The sequence below is a fragment of the Lissotriton vulgaris genome, chromosome 12 (genome assembly GCF_964263255.1).
Source record: "Lissotriton vulgaris chromosome 12, aLisVul1.2, whole genome shotgun sequence".
Classification (NCBI taxonomy): Eukaryota; Metazoa; Chordata; class Amphibia; order Caudata; family Salamandridae; genus Lissotriton; species Lissotriton vulgaris.
In genome coordinates, this window is record NC_141700.1 from 786,106,909 (window position 1) to 786,127,683 (window position 20,775).

Below are 20,775 nucleotides of genomic sequence, written 5' to 3' on the forward strand. Positions count from 1 at the left end.
CAGGCAGAACTCTGAGAAACTTTCGGTGAATCGCTCCCACAGCCCGGGGCAGCTCTAGTCCTGAAACTTGAAGATTAATCTGGAAGTTGGGCCTCGGTTTAGGAGAATTTATTTGGAAAATGTGTGCCGCTGCAGATTGAATTTCAGCCCCCCCCCCCCTCTTTCTGCCTTGGGTCCCTCTGTGCCTGGCTGGGTTCTCCCTTCGCCTCCGTCTCTCCTCCTCCTCCATCCTGCCCCCTCCCTCCCCTGTGGTTAGCGGTTCTGCCCCTCTTTGTTCTGTTTTGGACACCGGCCAGGCTGCTCCCCCCTCTGCAGCCCGCTTCAAACTGGGCTCACCCGGACGGCACAGAGAGGCCTCTTTACCGAGAGCAGTGCATTCTGGGAAGCAAGTTAACCAGTCAATAAGGTAATTATATTAGCGCTGCGGACTCCCCTGGCAACAGCCCTGCAAGTTCCTCCTTGTAAAGTGCAAGTCTCCACCACCTCTCCCTCTACAGACAGACCTCCAGAAAACACACCTCTCTCCTCGCCAGCACCTACCTCGCAGCAAAGCACTTCCTGGTTCGAGGAGCTCTCCCGACAGGACAGGCATCGCCCTCCCTGTAGACTCAGTAACACCCCCAACAAGAAGCGCTTCCACGACCCCCCCCCCCCCCCTCACGTCTCGAACTATAAAGTAATCAATGCATTAAAGAGTTCTCTACAGCCTGCTGTGAGAAGATCTCTCCACAACCCACTGCCCTGCTGTGAGAAGCTCTCTTCATAGCACCTCTGCTATGAGAAGTTCCCTCCCCAGCCCCCTGTTGTGAGAAATTCTCTCCCCAGCCCCCCCCCCTGTGAGAAGTTTCCCTCCCCAGCCCCCCTTGCTGTGGCTGTGAGAAATTCTCTCCCCAGCCCCCCCTGATGTGAGAAGTCCCCCCCCCCCCCCCCGCCAAGCCTGTCCCTCCTGGAAGTGTCTGCGCCACGGCTTCAGTCTCCAGAGCCATAACATGCCCCTTCCTCTTGTCTGTAGTTTCTTCTATTGGTCTCCACAGCCCCAGCATTTCCCTTACCCTGGAATTCCCCCCTGCTGTGGGTTCTGTCTCCAGCCTGTCATTTCCGGTGCTTTTCAAGGAAGTGCCTTTGGTCTCCATAGGCCCAGCTAATCCCAAAAGGTGGTTTCAGAACGAAGCCTTGGGTGGGACATGCTGGGACTGTGGACGCCGAGAGCTTCCAGCAGAAGCCACGGGTGGGACATGCTGGGACCGTGGACACTGAGCTTCCAGCAGAAGCCACAGGTGGGACATGATGGGACCGTGGACGCTGAGAGCTTCCTGCAGAAGCCACAGGTGGGACATGCTGGGACCGTGGACACTGAGAGTTTCCAGCAGAAGCCACGGGTGGGACATGCTGGGACCGTGGACACTGAGAGTTTCCAGCAGAAGCCACAGGTGGGACATGCTGGGACCGTGGACGCTGAGAGCTTCCTGCAGAAGCCACAGGTGGGACATGCTGGGACCGTGGACGCTGAGAGCTTCACGCAGAAGTCATAGGCAGGGATATGCTGGGACCGTGGACACTGAGCTTCCAGCAGAAGCCACGGGTGGGACATGCTGGGACCGTGGACACTGAGCTTCCAGCAGAAGCCACGGGTGGGACATGCTGGGACCGTGGACGCTGAGAGCTTCCTGCAGAAGCCACAGGTGGGACATGCTGGGACCGTGGACGCCGAGAGCTTCCAGCAGAAGCCACAGGTGGGACATGCTGGGACCGTGGACGCCGAGAGCTTCCCGCAGAAGCCACAGGTGGGACATGCTGGGACCGTGGACACTGAGCTTCCAGCAGAAGCCACGGGTGGGACATGCTGGGACCGTGGACACTGAGCTTCCAGCAGAAGCCACGGGTGGGACATGCTGGGACCGTGGACGCTGAGAACTTCCTGCAGAAGCCACAGGTGGGACATGCTGGGACCGTGGACGCCGAGAGCTTCCAGCAGAAGCCACAGGTGGGACATGCTGGGACCGTGAACGCCGAGAGCTTCCAGCAGAAGCCACGGGTGGGACATGCTGGGATCGTGGATGCCGAGAGCTTCCAGCAGAAGCCACAGGTGGGACATGCTGGGACCGTGAACACTGTGAGCTTCGAGCAGAAGCCACAGGTGGGACATGCTGGGACCGTGAACACTGCAAGCTTCCAGCAGAAGCTACAGGTGGGACATGCTGGGACCGTGGACGCCGAGAGCTTCCCGCAGAAGCTGCAGGTGGAACATGCTGGGACCGTTGACGCCGAGAGCTTCCAATAGAAGCCACAGGGGGGACATGCTGGGACCGTGGACGCCGAGAGCTTCCCGCAGAAGCTACAGGTGGGACATGCTGGGACCGCGGGCGCTGAGAGCTTCACGCAAAAGCCTCAGGTGGGACATGCTGGGACCGTGGACGCCGAGAGCTTCCAGCAGAAGCTTCAGGTGGGACATGCTGGGACCGTGGACGCTGAGAGCTTCACGCAAAAGCAACAGATGGGACATGCTGGGACCATGGATGCCAAGAGCTTCCAGCAGAAGCTACAGGTGGGACATGTTGGGACTGTGGACAGTGTGAGCTTCCAGCAGAAGTCACAGGCAGGGACATGCTGGGACCATGGACGCTGAGAGCTTCACGCAGAAGCCACAGGTGGGACATGCTGGGACCATGGACACCGAAACCTTCATGCAAAAGCCACAGGTGGGACATGCTGGACCGTGGACACCAGGAATTTTCCGCAGAAGCCTCAGGTGGGACATGCTGGGACCGTGGACGCCGAGAGCTCCACGCAAAAGCCTCAGGTGGGACATGCTGGGACCATGGAAACACAGACCGCTTCCTGCAGAAGCCACGGGTAGGGATATGCTGGGCCTGTGGACCCCGAGAGCTTCCAGCAGAACCACAGGTGGAAAAAAGCCAGGCCCGTGGAGACAGAGCTTCCCGCAGTGCCACAGGCAGGGACATGCTAAGACCATGGACTCCAAGAGCTTCCTGCAGAAGACCACGGTCCTACCATACCCCTACCTGTGGCTTCCGCAGGAACCGCTCTGTTGCTATGGCCCCTGCATGTACCTACCTCTGGCTTCTATAGGAAGCTCTCTGCATCCAAGGTACTACCATACCCCTACCTGTGGGTTCTAAAGGAACCGCTGTGACCATGGTTCCAGCATGTCCCACCTGTGGCTTCTACAGGGGCCTCTCTGTATCCAGCGCCCAGACTTGTCCCACCTGTGGCTTCTGCAGGAACCTCTCTGTGTCCAGGGCCCCTGCTTGTCCCTACCTGCAGCTTCAGCAGAAAGGTCTTCAGCTTCTACAGCTCCAGCAGCCTCTCCTTGTCAGTGCCGGAAATGAGGGGGATCCAGTAGGATCTGGCGCTAATACAGAGCATGTTCACGGGCTCACAGATTTTCCCCTCTCATTTCGCTCCTTGTGGTCTCCGCAGGAAGCTCTTTTTTGGTCTCCACGGCATCAGCATGTCACTCGTTGTAGAAATATTTCCTGCTTTATTTTCTTTTCCTCCATACTGCAGTACGTCATTTCCTGTGGTTTCTAAATGACGTTTCCCTGACCTCCACAGCCCCAACCAGCCCATCCATGAGGTTTCTGTGGGGAGCTGTGCTGTCTCCAAAGACGCAGCTTGCCTTTCTCCACATTTCCGGCATGTCCCTCCCTGTGGCTCTGTAGGAAGCCTCACTCCCCTCAGTGCCAGCACGTCCCTCCCTGTGGCTTCTGAGGGAAGCAGTCACTCCTCACAACCCGCACAGGCCCCGCCCCTGGTATGGATCACTGCTGCCAGGACACGCCCCTCAGCTGATGAAAGAGGGGCGGGCGGCTTCCTGTGGTGGTGCAGGTTAGACCTAATTCTCAATGCCCCCCCCACCCCCACACACACACTTTTCATAGACGCAAAAATATCCGACGACCCCCCTCCCCCCTGTGTTCGAATCCGCTGCCCTGCCCAGGCTTGTTGTGCCCACGTCACAGCCGTGTAAAGCGCTGCAGAGTGACCGGAAGCTCCAAGGCGCTGTATTGTGGCTGATTGCATACATAGCTCTGCACTGGGCGCACACGCTTCGAGGTGCTATGCAGGCACCAACTGGGAGAGAAATGGAACACCCAGAAACAAAAGAGGGGTTCAGGAGAGCACCCCCCCCCCCCCCCCCCCGCGCGCCACAGATTGTCCTCGGTCCACAGCTCGGGTTTGAGCTCACACCAGGATGACATCATCAGACCAACAGATAGAAGTACGACAGCCAAAGAGACAAGAACGACACCCCCACCCCCCTCCCCCCCCCCAGGCTGCACCATAGTATCCGCTCCCAATGCCAGCCTTAGCCTGTATTTACATCACACCGCTTTACAATGACTCGTGACGCCGCGCACCGGCTCGCTCCTCCATTCACAACTTTGGGGCTTCGGAGCGCGCGCCGAGTTGAAGGGAGAGCAGGGAAACATATAGATACAATGATGCGCGGGCTTTCTGAGAGTGTCCGGTATAACATGACAGTTATGGCTAACTAGATATTTAAATTAAATACCCCCGCCCCGTGTAGGTGGGGAACGCTCCAGTATGCCCCCCCCCCCCTCTTTTTTGCCCCGCCACCGATGGGTCTTTGCTCTCACTCCTGGTCACACCCCTGCGCCTGCCACAGGCCTCTGTCTGTCAGTCTTCTCGAGGGAGGAGGGGTCTTGTGACCAAGGGCCCCTCTGCTCCTCTCCTCCGGGGAGGGGTTCTTGTAACCAGGGCCCCCCTGTGCTCTTCTCCAGGAAGGGGGATCTATTAACCAGGGGGCCCTGTGCTCTTGTCCAGGGCGGAGATTCTTGTAACCAGGGGCCCTCTGTTCTCCTCTGGGATGTGGTCTTGTAGTCTGGGGGCCTCCTATGCTCTTCTTTTCCAGGGAGGGGGGGGGGGGGGGGGGACGGGGCTTGTAACCTGGGCCCCTCTGCTCCTTTCCTCCAGGGATAGGATCGTTTAATCTGGGGGTCCCAATGCTTTTCTGCTCCAGGGAGGGGGTCTTCTAACCTGGGGGCCCCTGTGCTCTTCTCCATGGAGGGTGGGGGGGTTTATAATCTGGGGGCCCCTGTGCTCTTCTCCAGGGAGGGTGGGGGTCTTGTAATCTGGGGGGCCCTATGCCCTCCTTACCTTGCAGCAGCAGGTCCCGTCGCTCTTGGGGGGGTTCCTGGCCCTCCTCTGCCCCCACCGGACCCCTCAGCTCAGGCACCGCAGCTGCCCTTTCTTCGTGAAGAATATTTTCCTGTTGTGTGGTTGCCACCCCAGAGGCGGGGCTGTAGGCAGCGGACCAATGAGGAGCCCCGACGCCAAAAGGGGCGTGTCTTCTCTGGGCCTGGGAAGTGGGAATGTGAGATCTCAGGGTGAGGACTGGAGGCAGGTGGTGGAGGGACTGTGAGCTGTGGAGGGAGAGGTGCCATCCTTGAGGAAGGAGGAGAGGGGGCTGTGAGCCGGGAGAGGTGAAGCTTGGTCAGCAAGTCTGGGGGTGTGAGCAGGGCATGTAGGGGGCTTAAGGGGCAGTGGAAAGGAAGAGCAGTGCGATTGTTAGCTGTACTTAAAACAAAATATTTTGTACAATAACAAACATTTTTAAAGAACTTCGAAACAGAGAGAGTGAGTGTGTATATATATATATATATATATATATATATATATATATATATATATATATATATATATATATTTATTTTTTTATTTTTTTTTCACAGAAAAAACCCACAGGTTTCAGGGACGTTATAGTTAGTTGGACATTTCACTCGTACAAAACCAGAGAAATACGTCCGGCCGTTATAGTTAGTTCAGCAAACTATAACTTGCGCACCCCCAATGCACTGCTGATGACGTCACATATTACATCGTTTATGAAATGGTCAGTGACATCACTGATAACATCACTGATGACATCTCAAATGACATCACTGATGACATCCTCCAGTGACAGTGTGTTTCTGTAAAGTTTAAATATGTTTTATATATATATATATATGCCAAGGAGCATTGAAGAATGAGTGGGTGCATAAGTGTCTGAATGGATGATTTAGTAGGTGCATGACTGACTGTATAAGTGAGTGATTAAATGTGTCTTATTGAATGCATTCGTTAGTGACTGATACTGACATTCACATAGTTTATTTTGTCAGTTGATGTGTGTGTGGTTGCATGGGTTGGTGAGTAGCTAAATGAGTGTCTATATGGGTTATTGATTGGTTGTCTGAGCGCCTGTATGGGTGCCTAAGTGTCTGTGTGGGTGGATGGGGATGTGTGACTCCATGCATGGATGTGTGACTGGGTGATTCACTGGGGATATGGATTCAAGAGTGCATCTGTGTTGGGCTGTATGGGTGGGTGAGTATGTGTATGGATGTGTTGGTGAGTGAATGGATGTCACAGTGGTACATATGTGAGTAACTCTATATGTGAAAGGCAGAATATGTGAGTGTTGGAGTATATAAATTACTATATGTAAGAGTGAGTGATTGTGAGAGTACCTGTGTGGACGAGTGTGTGCTTGTATCAGTAATTGTATAAGAGAGTAAGTATGTGATAGTATATGTTTGAATACATGAGGTTGTGTGTATATAACTGTAGAAGTGAGTAAATAGGAGTGCGGTTGATTCTTTGCATGACTGACTAGGTGTGTGAGTAACTCTATGGATGAGTAGCGGTGTGCGAGTGTCTGCATAGGTATGTGAGTACATATTAATGGGTGCCTGCATGTATGAGTGACTGTATGGGTGAATGAATGGATGTGTGTGTAGACCTAGGAATCAGTGAGTGGTTAGGAAGTACTGATATTGGTGTGTCTATGGTTTCAAAAACGGTAGTCTGGATTTTAGATTGGGTGTATCGAAGGTTATATTAGGGTATGAGGAAGAGCATCAGATTATCACGTGGATGATGTCATCAGTGATGTCATTTGACATGTCATCATTTATGTCATCAGTGATGTCACTGACCATCAACACGCAACAAGGAAGTAGAACTATTGAGGCTAGATCGCTGTTATTTAACAAGGTCCCAGGGGGAATACCTAGGTGAATAAAACTGCACTCACACACAGCAAGCTGTGTCATGCTTCGTCATAGGGCTGTTAACACACCTCTGCGCTCGCCAACTCTGCAGGTGGAGCAATAGGGAGGGGGAAGACAATACAACACATAAAGAAAATGCAAAACATGGGATTAAAATATGTGAATAAAAGTGCAGAAATAGTGACATAAAACTGGTTCAAAGGATACCCTCAATCCAACTTTAATTATGGACAGCCTTGCCCAGAGTTAAAAGAAAAGGGCCACAAATATGACCAGTGGATAAAGGCTGCTCGGACGATGAAGTCCACTTGTGTCCTAGGGTCCTCAGGCAGTGTGTGGGGGGGGGGGCGGGGGCAGGAACCCCCACGCACATTTTTAAAAATTAAATTAAGCCCCCGGGGAGGTGGCAGTCCCCGGGCCTTTGGGAGCCTGTGAGGCCTCCCTTGCTTATAAAAGAATGCCCGGGGAGGTGGCGGTCCCTGTGGCAGCATGGGTGGGCCAGGAGCCCCCCCCATGCATTTTATTGGAAGCCCTGGGGAGGTGGCAGTCCCTGGGGATTGCGGAGGGATTGCATGCGCCCACACACAATGAATGAAGCCCCGGGGAGGTGGCAGTCCCCCAGGCAAAATATATCTTGGCATTGCCCCCAGCACCTGGCTTAGAAATAACGAGGCACAAAGCCTACGCTTTGTTTTTTTTCCCAGCAGGATTCGCAACCCCAATGCGGTTAAGGAGTCACAAGATGGCTGCAAACACATTCTGGATTAGAGTGCTGGCAGCCAATCAGAGTGAAGCTCGTGCCCGGGAGGGTTCACAAACCTGTGCTCAGATGTTGATATTTTTCTTTTTTTAATTTCTCAGGAACTACTGAACGGATTTACACCATTAAAAAACCAAGACCTACCTTTTGGCCAAATTTGGTATAATTCCGTTCAGCATTTCTGGCTGTAGCCTGTTCCAATTTTTTTAATGGAAATTAACATGGGGAAAACGCGTTTTGGGACCTCATTTTTTCTCGGCCCCTGCTTGACGAATCACTCTGAAACTTTCAAGACAGGAGCTAACGAAGTGCCCCTTTAATTTTGAAAATTTCGCGAAGATTCATCTAACGGTACCAAAGATATTGGCAAATCGAAAATCACTTTTCCTATGGAAACTAAGTTCTAACTATAACTACCTACTGGTGGTCTCTTGAGTCAGGTGGTGGGGCAGCAGAACTGGGAGCTGAGGGGAGGAAGAGGTGCGTCTCTAGAGGCACAGGGTCTCTGAGCCCAGGAGAGGGTAAGGTGTGTCTGGAGTGCTGGGTCTTGCAACAAAATCTCATAGTCAAGTCCTTAAAAGGGAGAAAACATCAGCAATACGTTTCTACTTGTGAAGCAAATGTGACTCCACAATAAGGTATCCAATTGATTTAGGACAATCGCACACCTGGTAAAGATGTGGTAGACTGAGTAAACTGGTAGGTAAGTGCAACCTGGTTAACCCTCCTGACTAAGAGGGTGAAGGTAATTCCCAATACTTGCGTTATCCCTCTCAGTGGAAAACATCTACAGGATGCATTCAAATCAAAACATTAATTGACGTTCAAACAAGTGTTTTTCCAATTTAAATCTGATTTATTCTAATGTATTTTTCTTCGAATGTTAATTTATTTTATCATGTATTTCAAATGTTATGCCCAATACATTTCGGGCTGTGCCCTTCTTCAGGAAACTTTATATTCTGCAATCATAAAACAACAGTCTTTCAATGCTTTGCTGGTACCATCATAGTGCACAGTTCTATACATTGTGACATCATGAAGTGAGGGAATGGTACACAGTCAAAACATCGAGTTGTAAATATCGACCTACCAAAATATCGTGTTTGAAATTTTGAAGGTGTAGAATATCGATGTCAAGAATATCGTTGGACAGAATATCGACCCTAAGGTAAGTAATATCGAAATTCTTCATATCGATGTAAGTAATATCGAAGTTAGTAATATCGATAGCATATATATCGATGTCACTAATTTCGATGACACTAATATCGATATTTGTATAATTATTTTGTATTTTATTATGTATGTGTTATATGTTTTACTTAAGTATTTAAAATAAATAATATTATATGTGTATTAATTAAATATATTAAAACATTTATTTATAAGCAAATTATATGTTTTAGTACCGGAGCGGGTTGTGGGTTTATAGGAGAATAGTGTGGGAAGTAATTTAATTATGTTTAATTAATTATTAATTAATAGGAATTATAAATTAATTTTAATTAATTGCTAATTATTTTAATTAATTGGAAATTAATTTTAATTAATTGATAAAGATGTTCTGTAGCGGGTTGTGGGTTTATAGGGGAATAGGGTGGGAAGTAATTTAATTATGAAAAAATTAATTATTAATTAGTAGTTATTAATAAAAATTTTTTAATCATTGGTAAATAAATTTAATTAATTGGTAATTTATTTTAATTAATTGATTAATTGATATATGTTCTGTAGCGGGTTGTCGGTTTATAGGGAAATAGGGTGGGAAGTAATGTAATTATGTTTAATTATTAATTAGTAGGAATTATAATTTATTTGTAATTATTGCTAATTAATTTCAATTAATTGATAATTAATTTTAATTATTTGGTAATTAATTTTAATTATTGGTAAATAATTTTAATTAATTCATAAATAGATAAATGTGTTCTGTTGCGGGTAGTGGGTTTATAGGGGAATATGGTGGGAAGTAATTTAAATGCAATTAAGTAATAATGTTTTTAAATTAATTGTTTTTTTAATAATATATTTGAAAAATAATTATTAATTGGTAATGAAATATTATAAAATGGTATTTTTAAATATTTATTTTTGGTTAAATATATTTTGGTAATCATGTCTTTAATAATTATGTATAGGTATTGTGTATGGTGTCTATTTATTTAATAGATTTTATTTTTATTACTAAAAAAAGCTTTTATTTATAAGTATGTTATTTTAACCCCTACGCTATCCAACACTTTCCCTACTGTTGCAGTCTCTAGAGTTGGAATAGTAATTGTTACCCCTACACTATCCAACGCTTTCCCTACTGTTGCACTCTCTGGAGTGGGAATAGTAATTTTTACCCCTACGCTATCCAAAGCTTTCCCTACTGTTGCACTCTCTGGAGTGGGAATAGTAAATTTTACCCCTACGCTATCCAACACTTTCCCTACTGTTGCACTCTCTGGAGCGGGAATAGTAATTTTTACTCCTACACTATCCAAATGCTTTCCCTACTGTTGCACTCTCTGGAGTGGGAATAGTAATTTTTACCCTTACGCTATCCAATGCTTTCTCTACTGTTGCACTCTGTGGAGTCGGAATAGTAATTTTTACCCCTACGCTATCCAACACTTTCCCTACTGTTGCACTCTCTGGAGTGGGAATAGTAATTTTTACCCCTACGCTATCCAAAGCTTTCCCTACTGTTGCACTCTCGAGAGTGGGAATAGTAATTTTTACCCCTCGCTATCCAACCCTTTCCCTACTGTTGCACTCTCTGGATTGGGAATAGTAATTTGTACCCCTACGCTATCCAATGCTTTCCCTACTGTTGCACTCTCTGGAGTGGGAATAGTCATTTTTACTCCTACGCTATCCAACGCTTTCTCTAATGTTGCACTCTCTGAATAACCCGAGATCCCAGAACACAGACCAAATCCTGGATAAGCCACTCTCTCTTGTCATGGCACCCTCTGGAATCTGAGTATAGTGAGTCATGGCGGAGCTCACATCATGCGCAACTGCCGCAGTTTATTTATATACTGGTGGTTTTTACACAGCAAGTTCATACCAACAATACAGTTTTGCTCGTCTTTGCACATGACTTCATGTTGTTGTTTTCTATCGAGGGTACCCGGGCAGCCATCAGTCAGCAGTCCAAAGGGGAGTATGTGATGCCAGGATAAACAATTATACGGTCCCAAAGGCAAGACCTATTGGCTATTCCAATGCTTATTTTATTCATCGTCAAAGCATTTTGTTGTTATTCCAGTACAGTTGGTGTCAGTGGATGGCTCAGTGGCTTAGAGGTTTTACAGTCTCCAGTAGTTTCTTGGTTTGTATTATTTCTGCTTTTATTAGGTTTTGAGGGAAAGCAGCTTTTGTATTTACCATATTATTTCAGAATGTTCTGCTCTGCGGTTTTACGTTTCGGCTGAGGTTTGTTTGTGGGGGGGGGGTCCCTCCATCCTCAAGGGATCACAGATTTCAGAGTTTCAGCCAGAACATAACCAGTCCAGTCAGTGTGCAACAGGGACTAGCCGGATTGCACCAACCTCTAGCCAGTAATGGACGAGCCGGTGTGCACAAAGCTCTAGCCAGTAGTAGACTAGCCGGTGTGCAGCAACCTCTAGCCAGTAATGGACTAGCCGGTGTGCACAAAGCTCTAGCCAGTAATAGACTAGCCGGTGTGCACAAAGCTCTAGCCAGTAATAGACTAGCCGGTGTGCACCAACCTCTAGCTAGTGATAGACTAGACGGTGTGCACCAACCTCTAGCTAGTGATAGACTAGACGGCGTGCACAAAGCTCTAGCCAGTAATCGACTAGCCGGCGTGCAGCAACCTCTAGCCAGTGATAGACTAGCCAGTGTGCACAAAGCTCTTGCGTGGAATAGACTAGCCAGTGTGCACAAAGCTCTATCCAGTAATAGACAAGCCAGTGTGCACAAAGCTCTAGCCAGTAATAGACAAGCCAGTGTGCACAAAGCTCTAGCCTGGAATAGACTAGCCGGTGTGCACAAAGCTCTATCCAGTAATAGACAAGCCAGTGTGCACAAAGCTCTAGCCAGTGATAGACTAGCCAGTGTGCACAAAGCTCTAGCCTGGAATAGACTAGCCAGTGTGCACAAAGCTCTAGCCTGGAATAGACTAGCCAGTGTGCACAAAGCTCTATCCAGTAATAGACTAGCCGGCGTGCACAAAGCTCTAACCAGTAATAGACTAGCCGGTGTGCACAAAGCTCTAGCATGGAATAGACTAGCCAGTGTGCACAAAGCTCCAGTGTGCACAAAGCTCTATCCAGTAATAGACTAGCCAGTGTGCACAAAGCTCTATCCAGTAATAGACTAGCCAGTGTGCACAAAGCTCTATCCAGTAATAGACTAACCAGTGTGCACAAAGCTCTAGCCATTGATAGACTAGCCGGCATGCAGCAACCTCTAGCCAGTGATAGACTAGCCAGTGTGCATAAAGCTCTATCCAGTAATAGACTAGCCAGTGTGCACAAAGCTCTAGCCTGTAATAGACTAGCCGGTGTGCACCAACCTCTAGCCAGTAATAGACTAGCCAGTGTGCACAAAGCTCTTGCGTGGAATAGACTAGCCAGTGTGCACAAAGCTCTATCCAGTAATAGACTAACCAGTGTGCACAAAGCTCTAGCCATTGATAGACTAGCCGGCATGCAGCAACCTCTAGCCAGTGATAGACTAGCCAGTGAGCACAAAGCTCTATCCAGTAATAGACTAGCCAGTGTGCACAAAGCTCTATCCAGTAATAGACTAACCAGTGTGCACAAAGCTCTAGCCATTGATAGACTAGCCGGCATGCAGCAACCTCTAGCCAGTGATAGACTAGCCAGTGTGCATAAAGCTCTATCCAGTAATAGACTAGCCAGTGTGCACAAAGCTATATCCAGTAATAGACAAGCCAGTGTGCACAAAGCTCTAGCCAGTAATAGACTAGCCAGTGTGCAAAAAGCTCTATCCAGTAATAGACAAGCCAGTGTGCACAAAGCTCTAGCCAGTAATAGACAAGCCAGTGTGCACAAAGCTCTAGCCAGTGATAGACTAGCCAGTGTGCAAAAAGCTCTACCCAGTAATAGACTAGCCAGTGTGCACAAAGCTCTAGCCTGGAATAGACTAGGCAGTGTGCACAAAGCTCTAGCCAGTAATAGACTAGGCAGTGTGCACAAAGCTCTAGCCTGGAATAGACTAGCCGGTGTGCACAAAGCTCTAGCCTGGAATAAACTAGCCAGTGTGCACAAAGCTCTAGCCTGGAATAGACTAGCCGGTGTGCACAAAGCTCTAGCCAGTAATAGACTAGCCGGTGTGCACAAAGCTCTAGCCTGGAATAGACTAGGCAGTGTGCACAAAGCTTTAGCCTGGAATAGACTAGCCGGTGTGCACAAAGCTCTAGCCTGGAATAGACTAGCCGGTGTGCACAAAGCTCTAGCCTGGAATAGACTAGCCTGTGCGCAAAAAGCTCTAGCCTGGAATAGACTAGCCAGTGTGCACAAAAAAGTTCTAGCCAATAGTAGACTAGCCAGTTTCCACAAAAAAAGTTCTAGCCAGTAGTAGACTAGCCAGTGTGCACGAAACGCTCTAGCCAGTAATAGACTAGCTGGTGTGCACAAAGGTCATTGTGCTCAAGAAGGGATTGGAAAGGTGGAAAGTGCCTGGAGACAGGGTAAGGTGTACTTTAAACACTGGGTTACCAAGTCCAAATCGAGCTACAAGAGGTTTGCTCGCACCAGCATTACCACCTGGACAGATAGGGCTGCCACCTGGCCGCCTTTTTACTGGCATGACCAATATCTTAAAGCACCAGCTGGAACAAAAAGTAAGGAAAATCACCTAAAATTCAGTATTTTTGTCTTTACAGTGCATACTTAAAACAAGCATACATAAAAAATAAATCACTTTAAAACGTGTTCTAGGGCGGACTTAGCCATCCATGACAGATAATCAAAGTAAACAAAGGCAGTAAAGAGTATTAAAATTAACATGGTCGATTTTATATAAAATATGATTTAAGAGCCATGTTTGGCCTTATATAGGATCTTAAACTGAATAGGCTACAAGGCAACTCTGAGACCCAAGGAACTTGGGTTTAATACACTTTATATGCCACAAGAGTTCCCAGGGGCACCATTCAGACAGGAATGTATTTTTTTGAGGTTAAATAACCTCATGCAATCACTGCTTTTATGGCAATGGATTCACAAGAACAAGATGGCATTCAGGGTTTTCTTTGTCTCGGCTTCCAGCTCAAGTCCCTGATCGGCGGTGGGGGGGCGGGGTGTAAATAAATGATTATATCTGAAAAGGACAACGTTTATTTACACTTCACTAAGTTTTACCTAAACTCAAGTAATGTCAACACAGGAGGCGTGGTCACCTGCGGCCAATGGCAGGGGCGCCAGGCAGAACTCTGAGAAACTTTCGGTGAATCGCTCCCACAGCCCGGGGCAGCTCTAGTCCTGAAACTTGAAGATTAATCTGGAAGTTGGGCCTCGGTTTAGGAGAATTTATTTGGAAAATGTGTGCCGCTGCAGATTGAATTTCAGCCCCCCCCCCCCTCTTTCTGCCTTGGGTCCCTCTGTGCCTGGCTGGGTTCTCCCTTCGCCTCCGTCTCTCCTCCTCCTCCATCCTGCCCCCTCCCTCCCCTGTGGTTAGCGGTTCTGCCCCTCTTTGTTCTGTTTTGGACACCGGCCAGGCTGCTCCCCCCTCTGCAGCCCGCTTCAAACTGGGCTCACCCGGACGGCACAGAGAGGCCTCTTTACCGAGAGCAGTGCATTCTGGGAAGCAAGTTAACCAGTCAATAAGGTAATTATATTAGCGCTGCGGACTCCCCTGGCAACAGCCCTGCAAGTTCCTCCTTGTAAAGTGCAAGTCTCCACCACCTCTCCCTCTACAGACAGACCTCCAGAAAACACACCTCTCTCCTCGCCAGCACCTACCTCGCAGCAAAGCACTTCCTGGTTCGAGGAGCTCTCCCGACAGGACAGGCATCGCCCTCCCTGTAGACTCAGTAACACCCCCAACAAGAAGCGCTTCCACGACCCCCCCCCCCCCCCTCACGTCTCGAACTATAAAGTAATCAATGCATTAAAGAGTTCTCTACAGCCTGCTGTGAGAAGATCTCTCCACAACCCACTGCCCTGCTGTGAGAAGCTCTCTTCATAGCACCTCTGCTATGAGAAGTTCCCTCCCCAGCCCCCTGTTGTGAGAAATTCTCTCCCCAGCCCCCCCCCCTGTGAGAAGTTTCCCTCCCCAGCCCCCCTTGCTGTGGCTGTGAGAAATTCTCTCCCCAGCCCCCCCTGATGTGAGAAGTCCCCCCCCCCCCCCCCCGCCAAGCCTGTCCCTCCTGGAAGTGTCTGCGCCACGGCTTCAGTCTCCAGAGCCATAACATGCCCCTTCCTCTTGTCTGTAGTTTCTTCTATTGGTCTCCACAGCCCCAGCATTTCCCTTACCCTGGAATTCCCCCCTGCTGTGGGTTCTGTCTCCAGCCTGTCATTTCCGGTGCTTTTCAAGGAAGTGCCTTTGGTCTCCATAGGCCCAGCTAATCCCAAAAGGTGGTTTCAGAACGAAGCCTTGGGTGGGACATGCTGGGACTGTGGACGCCGAGAGCTTCCAGCAGAAGCCACGGGTGGGACATGCTGGGACCGTGGACACTGAGCTTCCAGCAGAAGCCACAGGTGGGACATGATGGGACCGTGGACGCTGAGAGCTTCCTGCAGAAGCCACAGGTGGGACATGCTGGGACCGTGGACACTGAGAGTTTCCAGCAGAAGCCACGGGTGGGACATGCTGGGACCGTGGACACTGAGAGTTTCCAGCAGAAGCCACAGGTGGGACATGCTGGGACCGTGGACGCTGAGAGCTTCCTGCAGAAGCCACAGGTGGGACATGCTGGGACCGTGGACGCTGAGAGCTTCACGCAGAAGTCATAGGCAGGGATATGCTGGGACCGTGGACACTGAGCTTCCAGCAGAAGCCACGGGTGGGACATGCTGGGACCGTGGACACTGAGCTTCCAGCAGAAGCCACGGGTGGGACATGCTGGGACCGTGGACGCTGAGAGCTTCCTGCAGAAGCCACAGGTGGGACATGCTGGGACCGTGGACGCCGAGAGCTTCCAGCAGAAGCCACAGGTGGGACATGCTGGGACCGTGGACGCCGAGAGCTTCCCGCAGAAGCCACAGGTGGGACATGCTGGGACCGTGGACACTGAGCTTCCAGCAGAAGCCACGGGTGGGACATGCTGGGACCGTGGACACTGAGCTTCCAGCAGAAGCCACGGGTGGGACATGCTGGGACCGTGGACGCTGAGAACTTCCTGCAGAAGCCACAGGTGGGACATGCTGGGACCGTGGACGCCGAGAGCTTCCAGCAGAAGCCACAGGTGGGACATGCTGGGACCGTGAACGCCGAGAGCTTCCAGCAGAAGCCACGGGTGGGACATGCTGGGATCGTGGATGCCGAGAGCTTCCAGCAGAAGCCACAGGTGGGACATGCTGGGACCGTGAACACTGTGAGCTTCGAGCAGAAGCCACAGGTGGGACATGCTGGGACCGTGAACACTGCAAGCTTCCAGCAGAAGCTACAGGTGGGACATGCTGGGACCGTGGACGCCGAGAGCTTCCCGCAGAAGCTGCAGGTGGAACATGCTGGGACCGTTGACGCCGAGAGCTTCCAATAGAAGCCACAGGGGGGACATGCTGGGACCGTGGACGCCGAGAGCTTCCCGCAGAAGCTACAGGTGGGACATGCTGGGACCGCGGGCGCTGAGAGCTTCACGCAAAAGCCTCAGGTGGGACATGCTGGGACCGTGGACGCCGAGAGCTTCCAGCAGAAGCTTCAGGTGGGACATGCTGGGACCGTGGACGCTGAGAGCTTCACGCAAAAGCAACAGATGGGACATGCTGGGACCATGGATGCCAAGAGCTTCCAGCAGAAGCTACAGGTGGGACATGTTGGGACTGTGGACAGTGTGAGCTTCCAGCAGAAGTCACAGGCAGGGACATGCTGGGACCATGGACGCTGAGAGCTTCACGCAGAAGCCACAGGTGGGACATGCTGGGACCATGGACACCGAAACCTTCATGCAAAAGCCACAGGTGGGACATGCTGGACCGTGGACACCAGGAATTTTCCGCAGAAGCCTCAGGTGGGACATGCTGGGACCGTGGACGCCGAGAGCTCCACGCAAAAGCCTCAGGTGGGACATGCTGGGACCATGGAAACACAGACCGCTTCCTGCAGAAGCCACGGGTAGGGATATGCTGGGCCTGTGGACCCCGAGAGCTTCCAGCAGAACCACAGGTGGAAAAAAGCCAGGCCCGTGGAGACAGAGCTTCCCGCAGTGCCACAGGCAGGGACATGCTAAGACCATGGACTCCAAGAGCTTCCTGCAGAAGACCACGGTCCTACCATACCCCTACCTGTGGCTTCCGCAGGAACCGCTCTGTTGCTATGGCCCCTGCATGTACCTACCTCTGGCTTCTATAGGAAGCTCTCTGCATCCAAGGTACTACCATACCCCTACCTGTGGGTTCTAAAGGAACCGCTGTGACCATGGTTCCAGCATGTCCCACCTGTGGCTTCTACAGGGGCCTCTCTGTATCCAGCGCCCAGACTTGTCCCACCTGTGGCTTCTGCAGGAACCTCTCTGTGTCCAGGGCCCCTGCTTGTCCCTACCTGCAGCTTCAGCAGAAAGGTCTTCAGCTTCTACAGCTCCAGCAGCCTCTCCTTGTCAGTGCCGGAAATGAGGGGGATCCAGTAGGATCTGGCGCTAATACAGAGCATGTTCACGGGCTCACAGATTTTCCCCTCTCATTTCGCTCCTTGTGGTCTCCGCAGGAAGCTCTTTTTTGGTCTCCACGGCATCAGCAGGTCACTCGTTGTAGAAATATTTCCTGCTTTATTTTCTTTTCCTCCATACTGCAGTACGTCATTTCCTGTGGTTTCTAAATGACGTTTCCCTGACCTCCACAGCCCCAACCAGCCCATCCATGAGGTTTCTGTGGGGAGCTGTGCTGTCTCCAAAGACGCAGCTTGCCTTTCTCCACATTTCCGGCATGTCCCTCCCTGTGGCTCTGTAGGAAGCCTCACTCCCCTCAGTGCCAGCACGTCCCTCCCTGTGGCTTCTGAGGGAAGCAGTCACTCCTCACAACCCGCACAGGCCCCGCCCCTGGTATGGATCACTGCTGCCAGGACACGCCCCTCAGCTGATGAAAGAGGGGCGGGCGGCTTCCTGTGGTGGTGCAGGTTAGACCTAATTCTCAATGCCCCCCCCACCCCCACACACACACTTTTCATAGACGCAAAAATATCCGACGACCCCCCTCCCCCCTGTGTTCGAATCCGCTGCCCTGCCCAGGCTTGTTGTGCCCACGTCACAGCCGTGTAAAGCGCTGCAGAGTGACCGGAAGCTCCAAGGCGCTGTATTGTGGCTGATTGCATACATAGCTCTGCACTGGGCGCACACGCTTCGAGGTGCTATGCAGGCACCAACTGGGAGAGAAATGGAACACCCAGAAACAAAAGAGGGGTTCAGGAGAGCACCCCCCCCCCCCCCCCCCCCGCGCGCCACAGATTGTCCTCGGTCCACAGCTCGGGTTTGAGCTCACACCAGGATGACATCATCAGACCAACAGATAGAAGTACGACAGCCAAAGAGACAAGAACGACACCCCCACCCCCCTCCCCCCCCCCAGGCTGCACCATAGTATCCGCTCCCAATGCCAGCCTTAGCCTGTATTTACATCACACCGCTTTACAATGACTCGTGACGCCGCGCACCGGCTCGCTCCTCCATTCACAACTTTGGGGCTTCGGAGCGCGCGCCGAGTTGAAGGGAGAGCAGGGAAACATATAGATACAATGATGCGCGGGCTTTCTGAGAGTGTCCGGTATAACATGACAGTTATGGCTAACTAGATATTTAAATTAAATACCCCCGCCCCGTGTAGGTGGGGAACGCTCCAGTATGCCCCCCCCCCCCCCTCTTTTTTGCCCCGCCACCGATGGGTCTTTGCTCTCACTCCTGGTCACACCCCTGCGCCTGCCACAGGCCTCTGTCTGTCAGTCTTCTCGAGGGAGGAGGGGTCTTGTGACCAAGGGCCCCTCTGCTCCTCTCCTCCGGGGAGGGGTTCTTGTAACCAGGGCCCCCCTGTGCTCTTCTCCAGGAAGGGGGATCTATTAACCAGGGGGCCCTGTGCTCTTGTCCAGGGCGGAGATTCTTGTAACCAGGGGCCCTCTGTTCTCCTCTGGGATGGGGTCTTGTAGTCTGGGGGCCTCCTATGCTCTTCTTTTCCAGGGAGGGGGGGGGGGGGGGGACGGGGCTTGTAACCTGGGCCCCTCTGCTCCTTTCCTCCAGGGATAGGATCGTTTAATCTGGGGGTCCCAATGCTTTTCTGCTCCAGGGAGGGGGTCTTCTAACCTGGGGGCCCCTGTGCTCTTCTCCATGGAGGGTGGGGGGGTTTATAATCTGGGGGCCCCTGTGCTCTTCTCCAGGGAGGGTGGGGGTCTTGTAATCTGGGGGGCCCTATGCCCTCCTTACCTTGCAGCAGCAGGTCCCGTCGCTCTTGGGGGGGTTCCTGGCCCTCCTCTGCCCCCACCGGACCCCTCAGCTCAGGCACCGCAGCTGCCCTTTCTTCGTGAAGAATATTTTCCTGTTGTGTGGTTGCCACCCCAGAGGCGGGGCTGTAGGCAGCGGACCAATGAGGAGCCCCGACGCCAAAAGGGGCGTGTCTTCTCTGGGCCTGGGAAGTGGGAATGTGAGATCTCAGGGTGAGGACTGGAGGCAGGTGGTGGAGGGACTGTGAGCTGTGGAGGGAGAGGTGCCATCCTTGAGGAAGGAGGAGAGGGGGCTGTGAGCCGGGAGAGGTGAAGCTTGGTCAGCAAGTCTGGGGGTGTGAGCAGGGCATGTAGGGGGCTTAAGGGGCAGTGGAAAGGAAGAGCAGTGCGATTGTTAGCTGTACTTAAAACAAAATATTTTGTACAATAACAAACATTTTTAAAGAACTTCGAAACAGAGAGAGTGAGTGTGTATATATATATATATATATATATATATATATATATATATATATATATATATATATATATATATTTATTTTTTTATTTTTTTTTCACAGAAAAAACCCACAGGTTTCAGGGACGTTATAGTTAGTTGGACATTTCACTCGTACAAAACCAGAGAAATACGTCCGGCCGTTATAGTTAGTTCAGCAAACTATAACTTGCGCACCCCCAATGCACTGCTGATGACGTCACATATTACATCGTTTATGAAATGGTCAGTGACATCACTGATAACATCACTGATGACATCTCAAATGACATCACTGATGACATCCTCCAGTGACAGTGTGTTTCTGTAAAGTTTAAATATGTTTTATATATATATATATATGCCAAGGAGCATTGAAGAATGAGTGGGTGCATAAGTGTCTGAATGGATGATTTAGTAGGTGCATGACTGACTGTATAAGTGAGTGATTAAATGTGTCTTATTGAATGCATTCGTTAGTGACTGATACTGACATTCACATAGTTTATTTTGTCAGTTGATGTGTGTGTGGTTGCATGGGTTGGTGAGTAGCTAAATGAGTGTCTATATGGGTTATTGATTGGTTGTCTGAGCGCCTGTATGGGTGCCTAAGTGTCTGTGTGGGTGGATGGGGATGTGTGACTCCATGCATGGATGTGTGACTGGGTGATTCACTGGGGATATGGATTCAAGAGTGCATCTGTGTTGGGCTGTATGGGTGGGTGAGTATGTGTATGGATGTGTTGGTGAGTGAATGGATGTCACAGTGGTACATATGTGAGTAACTCTATATGTGAAAGGCAGAATATGTGAGTGTTGGAGTATATAAATTACTATATGTAAGAGTGAGTGATTGTGAGAGTACCTGTGTGGACGAGTGTGTGCTTGTATCAGTAATTGTATAAGAGAGTAAGTATGTGATAGTATATGTT

At 50.4% G+C, this 20,775-nt stretch overlaps 1 protein-coding gene across 2 annotated transcripts in view; it reads right to left on the reverse strand.

Annotated features, from left to right (window-relative positions):
* Positions 1-19,472, reverse strand: part of LOC147678716 (phospholipid scramblase 2-like) — a 185,347-nt gene extending 165,875 nt beyond the window's left edge. The window contains exon 1 of one of the 2 annotated variants that reach the window (XM_086946174.1): positions 19,352-19,472. The gene's annotated coding sequence lies outside the window, so the exon portion shown is untranslated. Of the gene's footprint in view, positions 1-5,142; positions 5,265-19,351 lie in introns of those variants that run through there. The other variant, XM_086946173.1, reaches the window with a different exon arrangement.
* Between the last annotated feature and the right edge of the window lie 1,303 nt (positions 19,473-20,775).